A 21,160-nucleotide genomic window follows, 5' to 3' on the forward strand; every position below is an offset into this window, starting at 1 on the left:
TGATGCAGCTTTGAACCTTGCAGAATACTGTGTGTACATGTTATGGGGTCAGATGTGACAAAATTCCTTCCCCTTCACTGAATGTTTTTATCTTGGACTTTCAAATTTGATGTCTGGTATGAAAGAATTGTTCCTTACTTGGTACTTTATGGGTATCAGATGCATGTTGGCTTCAGCTGAAACTGTGGATATGAAAGCCTCTGGAAAAAACCTAGACCTGCAATACCATTTTTGTTTCATGGTGTTGCTCTTGTTTTAATCTTACAGTTTCTGTTGAGTTTTGCCTTGAATGTTTTAAATGGAGCCCATATTGATGGCTAAATCCAGTAGAGGTGCTTGCTTAAAACCAGCAGAAGGCATGACTGATAGCAATGTGTTACTTGGCTGGCAGAATTCAGCAAGGGTCTGGAAATGACCCAGTTATGCTGCTTGGACCTTGCTCAACCATTCATTTGCCACTGCTGGATCTGTGAAGGGGATCAGTCTGTTCTTCTGCTCTGACCTGCCTGAAGCTACACTGCGAGGATCAAACCCATTGCAATGTGCAGCTGGGATGTCCTTTTAATGATTGGCTGGAGAAGGTGACATTGAGTTCACTGCATTGTGTAAAATGATAGGGTGCATGTTGAGGAAGTAGACCTGTGCCAAATTGTCTCTTCAGTCTTATGATTTGTAAGTTTAAACCATAATCTGGAGCTTATGTGAAGGAGTGTGTTGCAGGCAAGGACTGATGAGGGGGATCCTACTGTTGTTAAACTCTATCACGGTGCAGGAGGAAATCCAGAAATCATGGGTCTAGAAGGGGAAGAGGCAAAAGGAGCCTTCTGGTAGGTTAAAGGGGAGCTGCTTGTATCATGCAATCCAAGGATTATTTACATCATATTCTCATTATTGCTAATGTGGAAAGTGTTTAACTCCTTGGCAAGCAAGAGACTGAAACCAAGTAATTCCCTGAGATGGATAACCTAACCACCAAGCACTAATTGGGCTCTCCTTGGACAGATTATATTCAGCAGTGTGAAACAGTGTCCCCTCTGCCTGCTTCTTAAGTCTTATTTTGCCTTTGGTTTTCTTATAATGTTGGCTTCCTAGGAAAAACAAACAAACAAAACCCAAAGCAATTTATTGCTATTAAAGCGGGTTAAAGACAGCAGAAAGACTGCTACATTTCTTGATTATGATACTAAAAAAAACCTTTCTGTAGCCTGTGGCACAGAAGTATGGTCACCTCATACGTCTTTTACAATTTTCTGTCTTTCCAGTGGTATTTGTTAGCATTTCATAGCTTTAAGTTGGTCTCTATCCAGTCTGTCAAAGAGCTTGCAATATAAATTTCCCCTTACACTAACAGGTTCCCTGAAAAGCAATGTGTAAAATACAGATCATTGCTGTCCTTTAATATGTGCATCCATCATGCCATCATAAACTCATCAGGTGTTTTATAATTCAGCTACTCAAAGTTCTTCCGTTCTGCAGTTGGTAGATGGCTTCACAGGCTGTCAGCTATGAAACAGTGATTCCCTGGTTTAAAAATGAAACTGTTCTGTTCAATGTTCCTATAAATAATGTAAGGAAATCCACAAATTTAGAGTTCTTTATTTACTCCTTTTCTGATTATAATAAATAATGTTGTGGACCAAGGAGCAGTGATCTGTCAGCCAAAGAACATGACAGGTAAGCTTCCATGTGTCAGAAGTGAGCTTGGTGTACCTCTTGGCAGGCAGTCACTCACATGAGCACTGACAGCAAGTCAGTAAGCATCTGTGCTTGAGTAAGTCCTGCCCAGTGAGGATAACACTTGGCATTCTCTCTGAAAGAGCCATTTTTTTCAGGAATTCAGCAAAGCACACAGATTTTGAGGACATGACTGCTTTTCCTGGGATTAACAGGCTGAGCTGAGTTGCAGTCTGAGATTCTTTGGTCCAGCAAATGTTACATCTGCCATTCATAATACTCAGTGGATTTTTAAATGCCAGGGCAATGCTGGTAGCAAAAATAGTAACTAGCAGGAGGGCCTGGTTAATGGGAGTCTAACCAAGGGGAAGGGAGACCGGTTTGAGGTATTTAGAAGAATAACTGCACATCTACAATGATCACCTACTGGGCAACTTGATCTAGTGGAAAGTGTCCCTGCCCATGGCAAGGTGATTGGAAGTAGATGATCCTTGAGCTCCCTTCCAACCCTGACAACTCTGTGATTCTCTAATAGCCAGCTAGGAATTACAGGCATCAACATTATGGCACTTGTAGACCAGTGAGATCCTACCTGTGACTCAAATAATTTGACAATATAAAATTCAATCCCTCTGGCTAAAGAATCTCCTTCATCTCAATTAGAAATTATTCTCCTTCTAACCTCTTTGTATGGGATAGAAGAAATGTCACTATTATAACTTCCATGGATACATCCCAGAGGATGCAATGGGGACAGCATGCTTCAGTTTTCAGTGTTCAATGAGAGCTGCATGCAAGCTTATTTCATTCCTGCTGAACATGTGCAGAGGTGCTAGGAAGAGGCTTAAACCATTAGAGAACATTAATATGGCACAATCTGAAAAGTTTGAAAACTACCACTGAAAGCTTTATGTCACTGCTGAAGATATTGCCTCTTCCAACCTGGTTTATTCTATGTAACATTCTATTCTATGTAACATTCTATATTGTCTGCAGAAGTCAAAGGTGTTTTTTGCTTCTGTGCCCTTTCAACATTACTTTGGGTGATTCTCATGTAGATGCTACTATTTTTAATCTAAATAGACATTATATCTCCTGGTATTCCCAGTTGGAGATGTTGTTTGTCCTCCTGGGCTTATGTGTTGCAGAGTGGCCATTAAGAATCGCCTGGGTTACCATAGAGGTGTCTGTGTTTTAATGATAACAAAGTGATTTCTGTCCTTTATAGGGCATATGCTCCTGTCACTGAGAGAATAATAGGAGGTTATCAAATGAAAGAGTCCAGTCTGGCTGGTTTTGCCAGGTGTAATTGTCACTGAAGTTACACAAGAGATGCTGTCTATTTTGCCAGAACTCCTCTTGAACCTCATCTGTAGTGGAGGGCTTTTTCCAGTGGATGCTTGAAATACAGTACAAATGAAATTTGCTTCCATCTGCATTGACCATGCTGGGAATTTTCTCCCTGAGCCCATTCTAAAGTTCAGAGGCTGACGTTCTAATTCTGTTGGTGTTTATTGACTTGAAGGTTTGTAACATTTCGTTTTCTTGATGCTTTTGGATGGAGATGGGATGGGAAAGGAGGCACAGTGATGGGGGTAGTTACCTGACAGCTGCCCATATGCTTTGGAAGTTGTCCATCAACAGAGATTACACATTGTGGGATATCTCAGTCCAAAAAAGGATGAGAAGAAACTAGAAGGGTCTATCGGGAGCTACCAAGGTTATCAGAGGCATAGACTGCAAGACCTATGATGAGGTATAGAGGGAGCTGCAATTACATAGGAGAAGAGAAGGTTTAGGAGTAAGGTGCAACTGGTGCCCAAATGAAAGCTGCAGGATCTGAGGTGGGATCCCACTTAGTACACTTACGTCAAGCTAAGACTAATTGCCATCTAAGGTGTTTGTAACAAAAATTGGATCACATATAAAAGCAATCCTGTAAGATTTTGTATACTTGTAGGTGAATGCTTCCTTCCAGTTCTGCAGTGTCTTTTCTTATACTTCTTTAAGGGGATTTTCATCAGCAGACCCACTCTCTAGTTCTGTCAGATTCCATTGAGGGGTTTTTTGGGTGTTTTTTTTTCTGGTCCATGACTTTTCCTGCCTTCCAAATTCTGGCTTCATTACTCTCACCTTACTCATTCATTAATACATTTAGCAAATCTGATAGATTTTTAATATGATACTTAGGAATATTTTGCAATCAACCTTCTGTGATGTAGAAAAATTACCAAATATTTCTAATCTTTGTTTTTTACTCTGACCCAACTTCTTACTCATTTGTTATGCCTTGACCATTTACTCTTCAAAAGTATCTTTTTGCTAGGAGAATATCAATTTCCATTAAAACAGTAACAGCAATTTTCTGATCTCTGTTTTCTTTATTGACTTGAGGAATTACAGAAGAGTAAAAAACATCACTTCTTGTAGAAAAGGCTTCTTCCCTGCCAAGAGCCCCATGTTTTGGAGATCTTTAGGTGATTAAAACTCACATGAGTGTGCTATTTGTAGTGGAATAATGCCGACTTGGCTGCTGTGAGAATCTAAGTTTTACTGGCAATGACCATAAACATTTGGAGTTATCTAAGAGGTGAGGCAGGGGCAACAGAAAGGACAGGTGGATTTGGTGCATAGTAAGATCAGATATATGCATTTTTTCCAGAATTTTTTCTTCTATGGACATACATTTAATGTGTTCTGTTTCTTATTGATGCTCTGAGAACAGCATCTTAATGTAACATTTCCTGCTCACAGCTTCCCACAGCCAATTAATTATTCAATGTTTCAGAACTCTGAGATTTCCTAAGCAAATGTGAAAGAGTAGGAGTGAAGTCACAACGTATGATGCCACAACTCGTGCAGGCAGGTGTGAGAAGAATTACTTATTTCAAAGGAATGCAATATCCATTCTTTTAATTATCTTTTGCACATTTTTTGTGGGTCTGTAGGACATAAATCACCCGTAACATTTATTTTCCGTTAAAATACAGACCAAAACATTTCCACTTCTGAGTGTATATGTTGGAAATAAGTCATGAAATTCAATCATGGACTAGAAACTCTGATGATATAATTGCAAAAGCTCCTCTGAGATCAGTGGAATTATGTGAATTTATCCCACTATCAAGTTCTGGACCAGCATATTTTAAATATATCCCAAAGTGGTAGCCAGTTTGACTGTCTTAAAAACTAAGATAATCTAAACGGAAAGGTCCACTAGCTGACAAGCAACAAATAATGAATATTCTATACCTCTCTTCCTGTCTCTGAATTTGGTGTAATTGTTATAACACAAGGTGACAGGCAGACTTATATTCAATACAGCAACACTTCCAGTAGATGTCCTTTTTTTCTTTTCAAAGTAGTAGAGGCTGTCACACCATCACAGCAGGAGAGCACTTTCTGGCCACTTTACCACATCCTGGCCTTGACTGCTGCCTGGATTTTTAGAGTGCTAGCCTGGCATGAGCTGAAGAGTGTGGCAATCACCAGTATAGTCCCCCCTAACATCAAAGCATTTTTTTCACCATCACCATAAAGCTATCATATGTGGCCTGTTTTGTTTGGTGACTGGCATTAACAAAGAAATTCTATAGCAAAAGTATTTTGCCCAGTTACGTGTTTATTACCACAGTGGTTGCTGCTGTAACTTCATCCCTATGTGAGGATGAGGATATCTTCTACTTGGAGATGTTTTTCTGATGGCTGTCCAGCTTCTTTCGTCTTTCTTGTGTCATAATGGTCTATTAACCTGGTGTAGTTTCATACACAGACAAAGTTCACTTTCTTTATGTAAGTAAGTTATTCTGAGTCACCTTAACAAGAAGTAGAATGGTTGCACAGGAAAAGGGTTTTTAGCTCAAGAGCTCAATGACAGAAGGTTTTTGCTACTGAGCAGTGAGAGAGCTTGAGACCATCTAAAACTATAATCCTTGAATGTGCTAAATCTCAATTTCCTAAACTCACAGCCTTTTTATATTATGGTAAGCATGTCATAACTTGCAGATGTGGGCTGGTAAAAAGTGCATCTTATATTTAGGAACTAGGGGAGGAAAAAATTATATTAAACCTTCCCTGTACATTTTTTTTTCTCCACTACAGTTCTTAAATTTACTGGAAAAATCCAAGATGGCATAAACTGCCAAGTGCCAAGACACAGCTAATACAGTACAGCTTTTCCCCAAGGATGAACTTTCAAGGGCATTCCAGCCCTTCTGCTTAAACTCTGAAAAAAATGTAGGCAAAGTAAATACCTGGTTTGTGCTCATTTCTTTTCCTTGCACATCAAGTATCAAGGCTCTTGTCAATTTTTATTTTGGCAATCCTGATTACCAGGTTTGCTTGCCAAGGCTGCAGAGAAACACCCTTTGTTGGCAAGATGGACTAGATGACCTAACACTCATAGTTGTTCCTTCCTACAGCTTCTTTACTTCTACAGAAGATTGCAGCAAGGCAGTTTCAACTTACTGAAATCTTGGCATTGCTATTACTTCTTGACTACTGAACGCAAAGGTACTTGCCCATAACAAAATAAGTATGTTGTATTTGAAGGATACAAGCATTTATCAAAGCTCTGTCACAGGGTTTGATGTCCATGGGCCATATTTTCAATAATAAACATCTAGTGAAACTTGGGAAGTACCTGAGAATCTAAGTGACAGTCTGCTCCTCGAGCACAATCTTTTGGTTTCTCTATCGAGCAAGAGGACTTGAAGGGACCAATTTCCACCTATTTTATTAGGTGAGAAAAATCTATTAATCTCTCTTGTCCCTTTGCAGGAGTGCTGTAAATGCACCAAAGTGTGAAGTTAAGTGTTTTTTATACCTCGAAATGACAAATTGTCTGTGTTACAGTCCATTTAAAAGCAGGAACTATTTCAAGGCACTTCTTCAGGAAATTGGCTTTCTCCTCATTAAGCTAATCACTTGCCCCAGAACATAGAGCGCTCCACAGGTTCACAATTGCTGAAATATGCTCTCACCATAAAGTCATTAACAAAGGCAGCTAAGTAAGAGATACCATTAGAATCAATAGCTAGTCACAAGATATAAAATTATTCTGACATCTCATCTCTTAGGCTGAATTGTGCTCTCATTCAGTGTTTTGTCATCAATATATGAATTAAAATAATAAAGCCAGAGTTTAGCAAATTTATTTCTAATCTTGAAGCCCTGTGGTCCTATTGCATGATGGTAACTGCTGCAGCCTTTACGATTTAGGCAGTAGCCAAAGAATGGCAGTAAACAAAATGTGAAAAAAATTCCTATGGTTGTTATTCTAAAGTACATGAAGTAGGTGTAAGAGCCTAATGACTCTGTTGTCTCAAAACGATGTGTGATGTACCTGATCTGGGAATAGGTGCTGTTATTATATTTTCATTCTCAGTGCACCAAAATTATCTTCTAAAAGTACTTCCAAATTAGATTTTTCTATGGACAGAGCTGAGAAAGTCATGAATGTCTGACTGTAACTGATCAGAGACCAAGGCAGAGAGTATTTGGCAGACTAGACAGGGCCCCTGTTTTATGACTTTGCTTCCTGGGTTGTTTGTTAATTTATTTTGAGAGAGACATATTTAATAGGCTATAGTCTGCATTATTTTTTAAGCAATGTGTGCATATGTTTGATGAGTTTATTTTCTTTAGCTTCAGCTTCAGTGATCAGCAAACACAAGTGCAAAGCTATGTACAGCTGTGCAGAGGCAAATCTGTTGTAATGCCAGTAGACAGTTTACTAATGCCTCCTTAGAGAGAAGCAGCAACAGTGTCCATTTTCAGGTAGAAGGTCTTTTTTTAAACAGCATTGCATTGTAGCAGAAGGAAGCTTGATCAGCTGCAAAAGGGTAACTTCTGTGCTTAGCATTAAAAGATGTATCTGCACCAGCATTTTAGTTGAGAGAGACTAAGCTAAAGCCAAACTCTGCCACTATCCCATGCTTTGGGATGTGAGAGGTCTCACAACATGCTGGCTCATCTCCTGAACGAAGTGCTCTGAGAAGCCTATGTGGCTCCTGTCACCTTAGCTGGTTGGTCAGTGCCACTCCCAGAGCCCCCACCTTCCTGTGTACCACACAGTGGCCCAACAGCATGACTGTTCTGTAAAAGCCTTGCTCTGGACAGGACTGGAGCACAGCCATCACATTATTTCACATACTGAACTGAATAACCATCTCCTTGTTGTCATCATAATAACAGCAATAATAACGATGATGTCTCACAACAAGAAAGGCCATCAGGCAGCATAGGGATGAACTTTCCTAAAATGGAAGGAGCCCTGATCACTATGGACACAAGCTGGCCTATGCCTTCAGGAGCTGGGAATCACCGTCTGGCCACATTTTATTTCACAGTATTTGCATCTAGTCTATAATCTAGAAGTTTCCCTGAAACTTAAGAAGAACAGGCTCTCCATAAGGTTTTACACCACAAAATGACAGAGCTGTCCTGTGTTGGCAATTGGTGATGTGAATTTTGTTCAGGGTGATTGTGTGTTGGTATTTGAATATTAAAGGAAAAAAGACAAAAGCAGCATCTGCATGCCTTGGGGTCGGTTCTTGGAAAATATTTGCATGGCTGGAGAATTATTTGTAGAATTTATGCTGACAGTCCTGCAAGCACAGCATTTGATCAGAGATTGGGGACTAATTGCAAGCAAATATAAATTAGTCAATCTAAAACAGGCAAGCAAATAATGAGAGACTGAGTGTATTCAGGCATTAAGAGATTAAAAGGGCAGAGAAAGATCAAAACCGACGTAAAGAATGACAGTCAATGGAGTAAGGACGGATCAGCCATTACGTAACTAGTGATTTTAGACCTCCAACTTTTGACTCATTTTTCTTCCTCTGCTTCCTTTTTCTTTTATCTCCATTTTGATCCCAGAAATACTGTGGTAGTGCCTTGCCTGCAAGAGCTTGCATGTCTGAAATGAAGATTACAAGTACATTGGGGCTAACACCGTGTCTGTTTATTAGCCTAGACAGAACCAAGCTCAGTGAATAAATACCACTAGTTTATCTAAAATAAATTGATTGGGAAATAATTATTCAATGGATGAAAGTGCCAATATTTCAGTGCAACATTTGCATGCAATTATCTGCAGAGTATTATTCAAACATATACTGAGGTACTGGATGTGGAAAACATTTATCCATAATAATTATTTGACAAAAATATTGCCCAGATTTGCAGTGAATAATTCAGTCTGCATTAGTAGCATGTGCATGACTGTGCATATTATTCATATCTTTACAAATGCTATGGTAAATTGCTGCAGGTTGATAGGTACTTACATCCTTTTCTGTGTAGAATCCTATTAGGTCAAATTTTTCAGAGCTGAGCCACACAGAAGTTTAAATATGATAATTAGTTGCAGCTACTCTGTGTGTGTGTGTCTGTGTGTGTAAATCAGGTCATAGCAATGTTAGTCATAGGGAAGCTGTTTAGGACTGGCATGGAAAGATAATGCAGCAGGCTAAAGGAGGGACATATTTTATAGGGTTCTGTGGATTTACTTGTACATTTGTTTCATGCTAAATATTTTTTTTCTCCTGAATACAAAAGACACATTTAGAATTTAAACAATTGTTTAAAAGGTAATTAAGAAACTGAACAGATTGCTGATGGAAATGCCAAAGGATGGATAAGTCTGATTACTGCACACTGTGATGAAATATGACAAAACTTTGTGAAAAACAAGACACAATAATCTAGAAGGCTCACTTGGAAAAAGAACTCCGTACCATGTTTCTACTTCTGTTTCATTATAATTGACATTTAGGCAGGCAGTGGGAGTCAAGCAATGTAAATAGCTCTGGATCTGGCATCTTGTTGTTGAGCTCTGGACAGGCATTGAAAAAACCCATGCTCCAAGACACAGAGATGTATGTGAGGTATGTATAAGATAAGAGAAAGAGAATAGGAAACAGTAATAACATTTTCTTTAGATTTAGCTGATCCAGAAAAGCTTGTCATTCTAAAGCAAACTGCAGTTGCTTGATTCCATAAAATGTGTGGTTTCTGAGAGGATTTAAAGTTAAGCTGGTTCAATTATTCACCCTTTGGCTTCAAAGAGCTCTCCAGACTGTATCAATCCTTATGTCTGGTTAAAAGTTTGCCCATGCTGTAAAGCAGCTTTGATAACACAGCAGTAATATCGCCATTACCAGCAAATATTAATAACAGGTCATTCTATCTATTTATATCACTTTCTGTCTCTATAGACACATCCTAAAAGTCCTTTATTTCTGTACATTGAACTAGCCAGCAATCCTAGCTCAAGGATGTATGCCTGACTAGACTGTGGTCATGAAACCTTATTTATTTTACCAGGAAGCCATGTCTTGAAGTGTGATGAAGAAAAGCAGGGGAGTATAGAAAAGACCACCAAAATCACAAGAACACAATGACAGCACAGCCTTGAAGGTACAGACACATGAGCCTGAAGCACAAATCACAAGTAGTGATGTACTTATCTCAAGAGAAATGTAATCTGGGTAGAACCAGTTTCAGGGCCTAACTGGGACATGCAATGAGTTGGGTAACAGCCTATTGCAGCTGGCTGGCAGCACAGGTGGAGACATCTTTCCATGGTATGCAAGATTGCAACGAAACTGACTAGTAGCACAGGAATCTTATTTCAGGATTGACTACATGAACTGATCACTCTGATATCATGTATTGATACATATGTAAAATTATTTCATCATCATATTTGCTCTAGTGTTGTATTGACTGTGTGTGGTTTGAAGCTTTGATCGTAGCGTAGGTGCAACATGCAAGAAGATATACACCTTGGGTTTCTTGGGAAATAGCAACATTAACTGCTGTGTGTCTTAAAACACCTTTGTTTTATGCAAAGCTTGCAGACCTTTATTGTCCCAGATGATGCCATTCCATATGTCCAAGCACATTTTAGCATAATCTAGCACTGTAAATCTCTGGGAAAGACTTAAAGAAGCAGATATGTTTAGACATAAAATGAAAGTTAGAGCCTATATTGTCTTCGCAGGAACAAGATTCTGATCCTGTGACTGATGTTTAAGCTAAAGAAAATTGATGGGCCTTTTCTGCCTGCTTTTATTTTGTGCTGTCGTAGGCTAATAGAGCAAATAAATAAATAATGTCTACACGAAGCTGTACTAGAATCATGTAGGTTTTATAACATGGTCACACCTGAACAGCTTGATGATGTTGAGTATGTAAATTAAAGATGTTCCTAGTGCATAAAAAGATACTACATGCTGTCAGTGACAAGGCTGAAATAATGACTTACAAAGTTGTTGTGCCATTGGTGAGCTCATTGGATAGCATCCCTCTAGAAGTTAGTGGCAAATGTGAATGATCAGCCATGAATCTGCATAGTGGATATCCTGTAAGAATAGATTTTGAGCTCACATTTTTTATCTGCAGACACTTCTGAAAAATAGTATCTGTGAAATGATCACTTAGTGCAGCTATTTGTTACAGGGTTGGTGCTACAGCTCCAGGACTCCCATTTTGTGATAGGAAGGCTGAGGGTCTTGACTAAGAAGTAATGTTAGCAGGATTCTGGTCCACCATATGCTGACAGTGTATAGCAGCCTCAGGTCACAGGCAGCCAACATCCATTGGGGTGCTATGGGACACTGATGGTTAAGGCATATGCACTTTCCTCCTCTGGAACAGAAGTTTCAACCTGCAAAAACAGAGTAACTTCATTCTTCAGCTCAGATCTACTCCCTGTTGCTAGAAGCATTACTCTTTCATTTTGAAACCCTCTTAGTACTTTTTCAGATTTGATTGGTTTGCTTTTTATTTTCATTTCCTTTTTAACTTTTTAATTTTTTGAGAGCTAGTGTTACAGTGCTGTTCTGAATGAGAGAGTTACCCTTAAACACTGAGAGATGCCTTCTCAGGTGCTGGATTTTTTTCTTGCATTATACCTGGTGTGGTCTACAGAAGCACTGTCATTTTTAGGAATTCAGTGATCTTCACTGTATCAATCTTAGCAGATCACTTAAGGGGCAAGAGTTTCAAACTGGCAGAATTCTCCCCACTTTCTTGGTTTTTTTGATACCCTTGGTATGTGGCTTCTGGATGATCTATTCCGGCTCCCCATCCTGTCTCCCTTCCCTCAGCACACTTCATTCTGGAAAGTTTTGCACTTAAGTACCTGGCTTCCTGTTATGAGCAGGAGTGGTTTGGTTTTGCCCTCACTCTAGAGAAAATGAGGTGCTACTGGGAACTCTCAGGAATATATAGCTGCAGATTCCATGCTGAGACAGGACAGAGTAGCTTCAGAGCAAGGTCTGGGGTAGCTCATCTGGGGTAGCTCGTGCTGTGGATCTGAGCAGATCTAACTCTCTGACAGGGGTTTACATAGGCCAAGTCATGGTTCTGTGTGCAGTTTTCCTATTAATGCTTCAGTAAGTGTTGGTTTGTGTTAGTCACTTCAGATGTAAGAGCTGTAGGTTGCATGACATAAAAGCACAAATGCATCTATTTGACTGGATGTCTGAGTGGCTGTATTTTAAATGTATTTTTCCCATTTATATGTTCTCTTTAGAGGGTATTCATGCAAGAATTGCCTGGATTGGTTTATAATAAAAAAAGCTTAATGCCATTTTTCAGCTTCAGAAAATATGTTTATACTTTAATTCTATCAGGATCCGATTCCTTATTTCACTGAAACAAACCCAAGTTGTTCAGACTTTTCAGAGCAAACCAAAACCAGCCTGGGAGTTTCAGCAAAAAATTAACAGCATTACATGATGCACTAGCCAAGACCTCATTAGTTCTTCCAGATATAGCATGGTGCATTATAAGGATTCTCAAAATAGACCTTCAGTTGTCAAATTAAGTTAATAAATGTGAGGCCTGTTTGCCCAGATCTCTACACTCAGTTTGGCAGAGCAGACCCCTGGATTTCTCTGAGACACACAGCCCCTTGGCAGTACTGCCAGCATGTCAGAGCTGATAGCCCAGAGCTGGGTTTATACGTCCTGCTCCTAATGTGGGATGTGAAGTTAGAAATTGCAAGTGATGGGCTCTGGGCATCTCTGTGAATAGAACTTGTTCCAGAATTAGAGTTCAAGCCAGAGAAAGCTACAGGAACCAGTCAATCTGACCACCTGTCTAGAGAATTTCTCCCAGTGTAGCTGGTAAATCTGCCTTGTACAGCTCAGGTTACAGCAGGTGTATTGCATTTAATGGAGCACTCTATGGGTAAAAAAAATAATAATATTTTTCCCCTCTTTTTATTTGAGGCTCAGCTCTTGCAGATCACAAATACACAATGACAAAAAGCTGCAGGAGAAACATTGTGAGTCTTGGATTAGAAGCCAAGAAGTGTAATTACTGATGCACATGAGCTATTGACGTGTGGTGAAAGTGTGATCCTGGCATTGATTTTTCCATTACTGTATCAAACTCCGTGCGTGAAGCATTCACCGTGTTTCAGCAGGTGTGTATGAAAATCTGTCATTTCTTACAGCTGCCTCATTTGTTGCCCTCTAACAGCACCAAAACCTGTCTTCTGCCCCTCACTTGTAGTTCAGTGGTGTGAGAAATATTCATTCTTGACACTGGAGGACTAGATAGAGAGGAAGATGGCAGCACATCCTATCTGTGAGATTGCACCTGCCTCAGAGCCCAGAATGATGCATGGAAGGGAGTCAGACTTTTGAAGTGAGTAGAAATCAAAGGAGTGTTTTATCCTCCAAGAACAGGAGCTGCCACTGCATGTGTGCCAATGTGCCCTGGTGCTGTGGTGAGAGTCAGCACCCAGTGAATGGACCTCCTTCACTTGGGACAGGGTGAAACAGTCTGTGATGTCCTCTTATTAAGCCACTGATCCAAGGTAGACATTTAAAAAAAAAGCCTTTGTGAGTTGAAAGTTCCCACATTTTCCTATTCTTCTGTAAGAATATATTCCAAATCCCCAAGATACAATTGCTGCATTGCCAACTTTGCCTGCCTGCCAGAAAATTTGGTTTTCAAATGGAGTTGGTAAAATGGTTGCTCCATGGGGTGCAGCCACCCTGCACAAAGCCTTATTTCCCTTTCTGCCCCACCTTCAGATGTGTCTTGCTAGGCTCTTCAGGGTCACAAGGAAAGACAATGAAAGGAGTCCAAAATCGCACACTGGAACCTCCACCTTTCAAAAGGTGGATATTTGGGAGGGAGCAAAATATAATTGCCAGGGAGGTCCTGACAGATGCTGTGGTTGGAGGAGCGCTAAGAGGAGGTGGGGGAGTGCAGCAGGATCGATGCAGTGTTCAGATAAATCCAGAAATAATGATCACGTACCCGCCCTACATCTGCTCAGTCTGCAAAAACTGATCTAAGAGGTTACAGGCAAGAAGATATGAAGCAAAAGATAGAGCAGAATTGGGAGACAAGCAGGGAGGACTGGGGATGGGAGATGGGATAATGAGGTTAGTTGTTGCAAAAGCAGTGAAGTGTTTCTGTAATGTGCTATAAAGTGAAAACCTGTTGAGATTTTGTATCACAGTCTCAGGCTTTGTGTGAGCATATATTTTCCCTGTGCTAGTTACCTGAAAGTGACACCACCTACTCAGATTTCCCCAGGATCAGTTTTACTATAAAATAGCAATCAGACATTAGGCAATTGTGATTTGCAGGTAAGAAGACTTCCTTAGTATCAGGAGTGATTGGAGCAGCATGAAGAATGCTAACTAACGCAAGAATGTTAGCCAATTTCATAGGAGTACAAAATGTACTAAAGAAACTACTTCCCTCTCTCCCCCCTCCCCTGCCCCACTCCCCCCCAATATTTCCTTGCTTTTAGTAACTCAAATTCCTATTGCTTTTTAAGCAAATTTTGTAATATTGCAAACAGTAACACTTTTTATTTTTGTTGCTCTTTCTTGTATGGTAAAAAGTTCTCCACAAAAATAGTGAGAAGAAGTTCCAACCCAAGGACCTGGGAAAACTCAGTGCCTCTTCTCTGGTTTTCCTTAGCAAATGCTCTGACACTGTCCAAACAAGCCATAGAAAAAAAGGAACATGGGAATATTTTTGCTTTCTTTCCTAGTACATGCAAATGAAGAGTATTTATCTGCACCCTCAAGCTCATTTTAACTTTTACAGTACTCCATCAAACTTGTATTGCTCCCCTCTCCTCCCTTGGCACTAACATGCCACAAATTTAATTTTGTAAGTCACCCTGATAACTGAACCCTACTCCTGCTCTGGTCTGGGCCCACGGCTTGCCTCTGGCTGGCTAGCTCTGTGGCAGTCACCCATCTGGTCCTATGTGGAGTTACAGTTCTACCAAGGCACTGGGGAGGCAGGGCCATGGGAGGCAGCTTGGCTCTGCACTCTTTGCCATCTATTGCAAGGAAGGTCCCTCGCTGAGATGTTTGCTTGCCATAGATCACGTCTCCTAGGGGAGATCTAGAAGCAGTTTTGGTACTTGCAAATGCTGCTGCTGCACCAGCATCCAGAAGACTGAAATGCTCCGCGTGACGACTGGAGACATTTATTCTGGAAAGCTCACATGCAAACCACCTGCTGCCCTGCCACATTAGCCTTTCCCTGTGGTCTGTGTCCCTGCTACACCTCCAGTTTTGCCAGGAGGTGGTCTCATCTTCATGGTTACTTCTCAGCCTGACCTCTCTGTTGGAAGGCTGCCAGCAAAATTAGAAATTAATTTCAGGTCTAGCAGTGGGTTTATGTGATACGACTGTTTGTCCACTGGGAATTCAATTCCCAGTTACAGTCACTAGGCACTGAACAGACTGTGAAGTATAAGTTTTCAATCAATACTGACCTGAGCTGGAGATGAACCTATCTGAGAGAGGCAAGAAGCCCTACAGAGCTCCCATTTACTATTCCCTTTGTCATTCTGACTCCCTACCAGTGGCAGATCCCTTCTTTCCCAGGATCATTATGAGGTAAATTCTATTTCATTTAGGTCATGAACTTTTGTTTGATCTTTCAGAGAATTATGACCTGCTTTGTGGCAGGGGTTTGTGCTTTTTATTTCTTCAGATGGAGGAACTAGTAAGTACTAGAGGACAAGCATTTATATTTAATACTAGCTTCTCAGTGTAACCAAGCATAAAATAGAGTTCTTCTTTGTAAATCTAACAGCTACTAGTTGTGAACCTGTTGCTTTTTCTCCTGATCTTGATGAATTTTCCTAAATCTCCCTGCAAAGTATTACATGAAATTCTACCAAAATGAAATCTCTGACCTGAAACACTGTGAAGACTTCATAGCTTAGAATAATGTTGATCTAAGCATTATCCTATCTATTAGAAGAAAGGTGGGGGAAAAGATCCTTTCTCCATACTAATCTGAAGATAAGCTTGTGAATGGTCAATAAGGTGGCGAGGGCGCAATGACAGTCTGCTAAGCATCTGGGCTAGATCCTCAGCCTATGTATATCACACACATTTTGAAGGTTATCATAGCAGCAGCAGATTGGGTTCCTGGACAGTAAATATTTACTTCTGTTAGGCCCTACTGAACTTCAGCAAACAATCCTTTTCTGTTCCAGCTCTTGTCCAAGATTAAGACCAAATGTATAAATTAAAGCATGTTACAGCAAGACAGGCCAGCATAACAGTGTTTTGAAGCCATGTCTTGAAGCGTGTTATTGATGCTGTATCTTAACCAGGTCATACTGAAGTTTCCCAAATTGTATTTGCCCACTTCCTAAAGCAATAAAATTGCTACCAATTAGGCTATAACATTTCTGAGTAGTGTGACAGATGGCAAGGTATACATAAGACAACCTCCAGGACTGTGGGGTAACCAAAGACCTGATAGAGACACAGCTCTGGAGACCCTACTTCACTAAAATAGTCTGACTCTCACTTGGTTTTTCCAGGGAGAGACTCCAATTCAGGCTGTAATGCTTGTATCCAATAAACTTGTCACACAGGACAGGCTGTGCCCTAAGTGCTTGGTCAGACCTGCCTTCTCTAAAAGGTAAGAGGATCTCAGGTTGTTTACTAGAAGATATTGCACAATTTCCAACACAAGTTAAAAGCCAGGTTGGCAGGCTCTGTGGGAACCATACTGGATAGTGCTTCCACAGCTGTTTGAATCAAAGAATTGCATAATATCAGTAAAACTAATGTTTTTCTGTGACATTATTTGAAGTGTCAGCTTCATTAAAAGTATCACCTACAGTAATTTTTTTACCAGGTAAGTATGCAAGGGACTAGTTCCTTGTATTGCCATGAATTGTTCACTTAATTTTAGATCTTGATAAACCATGTCACACATTTCTGTAATTACCTGATACAATTGCATGTGAGCAGTAACACCAGAGTGCACGGACTTGCTTTATCCCTCTTCTCTGCAGCTCCAAGTAACAGGCTCTGATGAAGTCAGTGCAGTTACTCCGGTGTAAGATGCATTACTCTCATCTTCACACCACACAGATACATAAACAGAATAATGCTATCCATGTTTTGTTTTAAACAGTCTGTTCTGTGCTGAGTCTTAAAATTTATGTTATTTGACTCAATAAATGTTTGATGGTCTCAGTGTAGCATCTAGTGGAGAAAGGGTAAATAACAGAAAAAAAGGAGAAGCAGAAACTGCCATTAACCCTTGTGCACATCAGGGTTGAAAATGTGAAGTCCTGGGGAGTGGGAATACTACCTTTCCCTAGATCATTTAGCAAAACACTTCAAGGGTTACTCTGAAGTGGCTGTACTTAACTGGGTAAAATACAAGGCTTCCAAGCCTGGGAGAGCAGGATGGTTATCACTGGCTTGGATTCAGCTCAGAAAGCTCTAACTCTGAGGTATGTAATTGCTATGAAGGCATATTGTCCTTTAGAAACTTCCCTACTTAGTTTAAATTTGCTTTCACTCTGCCAGTAGTGTTTCTGTCCTGTCAGTTTTGCATTTCTTCAGTTCATGCCAGTGCTGTCTTCAATCTAACTGCATGGCAGGGCTACTGCTCCCCAAATTCTGTCCTTACTTAGCCCCTGCATGACTCAGATGATGTTGGTGTTAGTGCAGCAGCTGGTTGTACTAGAAAGACCACTGGCTCAGGACTAGTCCTGGGCCAACAGTACAGCCAGACCTTGTGGGGCACAGGAAAGTTGTGAATGCACAAGCAAACCAGGAATTGTTCCTGTTCCTGCTGCCTTTCTGCAGATTTAACCTGGGATTTGAGGGCTTAGCTTTTGAGACATACCAAATATCAGCAGGTCCTGATAAATAGGGTCACCTGTGTAATTATTTAACAACAGAAAAAAAAAAGCTTCCAGTTGCATTTTTAACTTTTTTCCTTTTTTTTTTTCCCCTGAATGTCATTATTATATCCTGTTTATAAACAAATTAGTGTAGAACATACATAGGAAAACAGAAGAAAGCTTACTTTTCAGTTATTGTGAACTAACAGACTAAAGAAAAGCCAGGTTGATTTGTAATAATTTTCTTCAAACCTCCTTGGCACTTTTTCATGTGCATAATGTCTTTGGTTTATGATGAGATGAACAAAAAAGCACAAATCCATACACCAGAATCTGCCTCTAGGCAGAATTCATAGTGGAGAGTCCTCCAAAAGTACCACTGTTAAGAGCAGGGAGACAGCTGTGAAATTAATGATGGGGTTGCAGAGACAATTTGTCATGATATAGCATGGAAATGTGCTGCCTTGGGCAAGAATACAAAGTAGAAGGTAAGTATGTCCCTTGTTAAGAGTACCTCTAGAGAAGACTGATCCAAAATTATCTGAGATACAGTTTATTTGCAATTCATGAGAATTCTGTGTGTTGCCACATACAGTATGTAGTGAGCAAATACATAAGCATCTGCATTAGCCTGGAGGCACTAACCAATATGTAGCAGGAGACTCAAGGGTTACCCATTCTGCACTTGTCCTCACTAAATCTAAGCAGGGTAGAAATGTGTTAACATCTGTTTACTCCTTCATCCCCATTAGCTACCTGGAAGGTGTTGAGTGGGGGATTCTCTTTTTCCTGTCTTGGTGCAGAGTATAGCTGATAGTACTGCCTGCAAGCAGCCTTGCCAAGGTCATCTCCTGAAATACCTTTCAGCTCTATCCTAATCTCAGTCCAGCTCCTTGCTGTTTTCCTGTGCCTCTGAACTGCTGGATGTCCCATCTGGTGAGCCCAGAACAAAAGCCCACTGGAATCAGGACACCACCCCATTTTCTGAGAACTTAAGAAAAGGCAGCAGACATTGCTGAAAAACTATCTCATGGCAGTCCAGTAAGTGACAGATCCTGAAGTTGGAGAGAGCAACCTCCAGATTTTTAAGTAAAGAAGAATTACTTTATGCACTTTTTCACTGTCCTAAAAGTGACTTGGGAGTATCAGCAGCATCACTATTGGTGAAGCCAAGCATTCAAAAAAACAGTTTGTTGCCAAGATTGTGAAATGGGAAATATAGTTGCATTTTAATTTCCATTCTGTTTTGTTTCCTTTTTCTGGCTTTTTTGGTCTCCATATTTCCAAGTCCCCACAACTATTATGACTAGAAGCATGTTCATTATAATTCTTATCATTGGTACTATGGCTCCTTACAGAAGTAGTACAAGAAAGCTAAGGTTCTTAGATAATAAGCAGATTTTATGAGCTGTGAACAACCCTATAGACCTGCTGTTGATCAGATAAAAGCCACATTAAATCTGCAACTAATTGGTAGCCTTCGTGGTGGTGTCACCACAGATGAAGCACTGAGCCATCCTGTCCTCAGTGTGTGGTCCCTTTTGTGGTTGAGTAAGATAGATGCAGGTAGAACAGTGGTAGAAATACAATATAATGCTTTGTTATTTTCCATGCATAGTCCATAAGGGTGACAACTCAACAGTTATTGCTTTCTCTGTTCTTCTACATCCTTTCTAACTCAGAAACCAATATTGTGTCTGTAAAAGCATCTTCTTAGGGTTCTATCCACATAACAGCAGTCAAATAGTTTGAAAAATCCCACCACCTCTCTGGTCATCTTGTCTTTGCTAGCTATTTGAGAAGATGTCATCTGGTAGATTCCATCCATACAGAACACATAAAACCTTCTTTGGAATTCTTGATCTGAAAATATTTTTTTTCCCCCCAGTATTAGAAAATGAAGTGAGCTGAATTTTGGGTAAATATCAGTGCTTGTAATTGTAATTAATCTGAGTAATTCCAGTATGATCAGCCCAAGCATTGTAGTAGTTTTTGTTATTTATAATGAAATTTGGAGCTACTTCAGGCAACCAGAAAGTGAATGTTCTATGAATCAAGAATTCAGAATGAGTTGTACTGTTCCTGGAAGAACTTAACCAGTTAAAAATCTCTTTCAACAACTTTAATTCCTTTGCAGGGAGGCCAAAATGTGGATGTAATAGGAAGATGTTTGCACACGTTTTGTTTAGCTGAGTTCCTGCTGTGCTGTCTTTTGTCTTTTTCTCAGGAAAGGTCAAATTTGGAAGTTTTCTGTACTCAAGTAGATGGCTAATGCAAGGGAAATGCAAACCACAACAGTCACTAAATGCTCTTTTTATTAGAGATACTTGTAAAGAATATTTAATTTTGAAACATGTCATGTTATACTGCAACAAAGAAAGATAGTTTTAGGAGTTGCATTTCTGGCTAAGGCTTACCAGCAGGGGAAAAGCCTTTCACTGGTGCTTGATGTTGGCAGACAGTGCTGACCTCAAAACCTCAACTGTGAAAATGCAGAGCAGTGAGAGGTGACATATGGTCTCCTCTGTGTTTGAGATGAGTGGGTAGTTCTGTGCAAACTTTTGTAACAAAGTCTATGAAAGGCCAAAGTACCCAAATGCTACAGCATTTTTTAAAACCCCCAGCAATAGAATGGGAAGGGATGACAGAGCAGCCCTTCCCTCCTCTCTTCTTTTACATGTATTTGTGTTTTTCAAAAGGTTTCCCAATGTTATACTTAAAGCGGACTTAAAATGATAACTGCTCATCTGAAAGGCTGAGCTCATTTCAATGCTTGTCTTGCAGCTCGAGGAAACAAACCCAACAAAACCATCTTCTTTACAGAAGTGGAATGTGTATTGCTTATCTAAACAGGTCACCTTAGAGAATAAAGTGCCATGGCCTGCACTCTGAAGTGGAGATCGTGGCAACAGAAAGGTAAATAGCACTGGGTACAAAACACAGCAACCTGTGCATGTAGTGATTCCTTATTAGAATCACTATGATCTAATCTTAAGATTTGAAATAAAACTGTCTAGCTTCCTCAAAGTTAACTACAATTCAGCCACATAAAAGTGTATGCAAAGTCAGGGGATGGGGGGAAATTAAAGCCTTTTGGGCTGGTATCTGCATGCCTAAGCTGCTCATTTTGAAATACTAATTGGAAATTTGTCACTACATAAGGAAATCAATAGCAGGATTTAAGTAATTCCTTACAAATAAGCCCACCAGCACTCCCTTGTTTTTTGCATGTCTCTTTCTCTTCTCTCAAAGACTCCAGAAATTTTCTGACAAGTTGCAAACCCATGAGGCTTCAGTGGCAGTTCTTAGTGATAGGTTGCTTAA

General features: G+C 40.1%; 1 protein-coding gene across 7 annotated transcripts in view; it reads left to right on the forward strand.

Moving 5' to 3' along the window:
* Window positions 1–21,160, forward strand: part of TMEM177 (transmembrane protein 177) — a 35,716-nt gene that overhangs the window by 13,227 nt on the left and 1,329 nt on the right. For 3 of the 7 annotated variants that reach the window (XR_010987403.1, XR_010987404.1, XR_010987402.1), the window contains exon 2: window positions 20,621–20,752. The gene's annotated coding sequence lies outside the window, so the exon portion shown is untranslated. Of the gene's footprint in view, window positions 1–12,920; window positions 13,118–16,513; window positions 16,615–20,620; window positions 20,753–21,160 lie in introns of all 7 variants that reach the window. The other 4 variants (XR_010987399.1, XR_010987401.1, XR_010987400.1 and 1 more) reach the window with 3 other exon arrangements.

This window comes from Melanerpes formicivorus, unplaced genomic scaffold (genome assembly GCF_026170545.1).
Source record: "Melanerpes formicivorus ecotype bairdi unplaced genomic scaffold, bMelFor1.0.p_v2 SCAF_5, whole genome shotgun sequence".
In the NCBI taxonomy this organism is placed as follows: domain Eukaryota; kingdom Metazoa; phylum Chordata; class Aves; order Piciformes; family Picidae; genus Melanerpes; species Melanerpes formicivorus.